Raw genomic sequence first — 3,065 nt, forward strand, 5'->3', positions numbered from 1 at the left:
TTAGGCGGCGCACATGCGCAGTGATCTTATTTTTGGAGACCCTTATGTTAGCGGATGAGTTATTTGTCATTTATGTTCAAAGATTGCTGATTTTCAAACTGTTAATTTTATTGATCTAAGATTGGACAAGAAAAGTCTATAGGGACTCGTTTTGTTCCTGATTCCTAAGTTGTTCATTATTAGGAATTTCCAAATTAAGTTATCATCTATAGCCTACAATTAAAACATCTGGTCTATTGCTTGTGTACCGGAATAACTTGCAGTAACACAAGGGCCTAGATGGAAAAATATCAGGCGAGGAATATTTAAATGAAAAATAAGTTTACATATGTATTTTCAGTTTTATTGTCAAAATTGTAATGTCGTACAAATAGTATTTAATGGCATGATATAGAAAATGGGATCTAATGGCAGATGAAAACCTGTGTGTCCTCTAGGGTTGGCATTTGTAATGACAAAAGGCAAGAGGACTCAGAGCATGTATAAAGTACAGGGAACTATAAAAACTGCTGAGGTAAAAACAGGTCAGAACTTAGAGTTACTGGTAGTACATCCTATTGCAAAACCTTGTAGTGTTAATTCCTGTTCATGTCACTATGGAGGAAAGTTACTCAACAAGAGATTTCAAAAATTCACCATTAAATCGTATCTTTTGATGTTTAAAAATAGGAATACAGTTTCAATGCTTTCACATTTAAATACTGTCAAGAACTGCAAGTGTCTATACGAATGTCTCTTATGAAATAGACGTCAAGGGGATCAGTGCTTGGTGTGATCCAACTCCAGGCAGGAACCAATAAGACATAAAACCTTTTGTTATTAAGCCATTGTTTTTATATACACATTTAACAAGACGCAGCTCTTGTCCTCTTGATAAGAGATAACACACTTATCACTCTCAGTTTCATCTAAGCTGCTTTAAGTACTGTACTGGTACATTACTGATCCTGAGTTCTCTCGTAGGAAATAAGAAATAACTGTGGAACTACATACAATCTTAGAAATTAATTACAATAGGCATAATATATATATCAGTATATATGACACAACAAGAATAAAAACTCATTGTTAAGACCCAGTAGCATAAACTGAAAACTATCGTAAATAAAGCTTTCTATCGACAGTCTTCAGCGTTCTTATAAAATAGGATCAAATGCTGAAAACAGAGTAAATCATTTCTAACAGTTGAAGAACGACAGAACTAGAACTTTAATACTGTAATACTGTAGTATTTGTCAGGACTTTCAAGGATGTTCTGGGAAGATGGCAGTTCTTGCTCCATCCTGCATCTTTCACGGGGATACAGAGGAGCTCCAAAGTAAATTTCTGTATATGTTAACTTTTTAAACTTGGCATTTAATATTAACCAAAAGAATCAGAGTTATAACATTTTTCCATTAGTTTTTTGGTTAATCTCCTTGTCAGCAAATTTCCATTCAGATCTTTAAACACTAATAACTTTCGATATTCCTTTCTGCAACTATATAAATTAAAATATATATATATATATATATACTAAATTATATATATATATATATATATATATATATATATATCTATATATATTATTAATATATATATATATATATATTTTTAATGTTTTATGAATATACGCTCGTAGTATTAGCCACATAGTACCAACAATACTGTGATCTTATTTGAACTGATAAACAACATAACACTTAACTAATCATGACTTACATACAGTCTTGAAGAAATATTTTTTCTCCTTTATATGAGATAAGTCAACTTAGTACCTCCAAACCTTGAAATTCATAACAATTACTCAAACGATTTATCCAATAAAATACATCCCACGTAACAAAAGAACAAAAACTATTTCCGTGTACGGTTTATGTATCACTAACATAACTCTGTTTTCGATTCGGAACTTGACATGAGAATAAGATTAAAAACACAATGAACCATACAAGACCTGACGCAATGGGAAATGTTAGGACTGAGGTACTTATTATTTCAATATTAAGATAAGCACGTAAACATCTTATACTGCCAACAGAGGGTCTTCCCAGATTTACCTAAAATAGTAATTATCTCAGATACATCGACATCAAAATTAGGCACTAGGTTCTTTGTAGTCAAGTGTCTGGTCTTGATATTCCTTAAGCAACTCTTGCATCCAGCTCCTTCCCCTTCATTTCTAGACAATGTTCAACTTTTTGTCAAATGTTCTTTGTTCTTTAGAAGGAAGAAGCGTTCATGAGAATTGCACTATTTGTAATGCCCATCACTGAATGCTTTCTCAAAGTCAGGTTTCAAGTGCACTTTTGTGTCAGTGTAGCATGACGAATAACCTTCACGTTGCTCCTATGCGAAACTTCCTTACTCTCATATTCATGTAGAATGTTCATTACATCAGTAAATCAGCCTGCTGGTCATGCTATGGCAAGTTGCGATGTACGAACCAGGAAAAAATGATAAATGTAGAGACAAGATTTAACATAGAACAAAATGAAAATATAATCCGATTGTTTAAATATCCCTTTCTCTAAAAACTGTCTACTCACCCATACTGTAGCCAGTTACTGTGATACTGAGACGATCCAGGTTTTAAAAATAGTTGCATGATATTTTTATACATAGATACACCCTCTGGAAGGCAAGAAAGATGACTAATACTCCTCCATGCAACGATATTCAGCGACTTTCAGCAGGACAGGAAAAAAAAAAAAGATAGAAAAAATAGAATTCTGTAGCATTGAGAATTTACCAAACAAATACGAAATTTCTTTTTCAAATCAGATATAAAGAGCATTATGATCTTTTCACTTCCATCTGGTCTATAATAATGCCATTATGACTAAAGAGAGTCTGCAGCTCTGTAAATGGTGTTGGTCACTAAGAAAGTAGCCATTTTACACCTTTTTTAAATTGTAAATTGTACTACTAGTTTTGTTCATTTCTAATCCTTTTTTGGTTCATACAGAGTACTGCTTAAAACAATGAAATAACTGCAAAATTTGTAAATATTCATTGGTCCTCTGCACAAACATGCAAATCCCCTGGAAAAATTAACTACGCGTGACTTTTCTATCCTTGTTCTA

The 3,065-nt window shown here is 32.7% G+C and overlaps 1 long non-coding RNA gene across 1 annotated transcript in view; it reads right to left on the reverse strand.

The window, feature by feature from the left end:
• The window catches only part of LOC135220909 (uncharacterized), a 59,322-nt gene that overhangs the window by 51,765 nt on the left and 4,492 nt on the right, over positions 1 to 3,065 (reverse strand). The window lies entirely within an intron of this gene.

The sequence above is a fragment of the Macrobrachium nipponense genome, chromosome 2 (assembly GCF_015104395.2).
Source record: "Macrobrachium nipponense isolate FS-2020 chromosome 2, ASM1510439v2, whole genome shotgun sequence".
NCBI classification, from domain to species: domain Eukaryota; kingdom Metazoa; phylum Arthropoda; class Malacostraca; order Decapoda; family Palaemonidae; genus Macrobrachium; species Macrobrachium nipponense.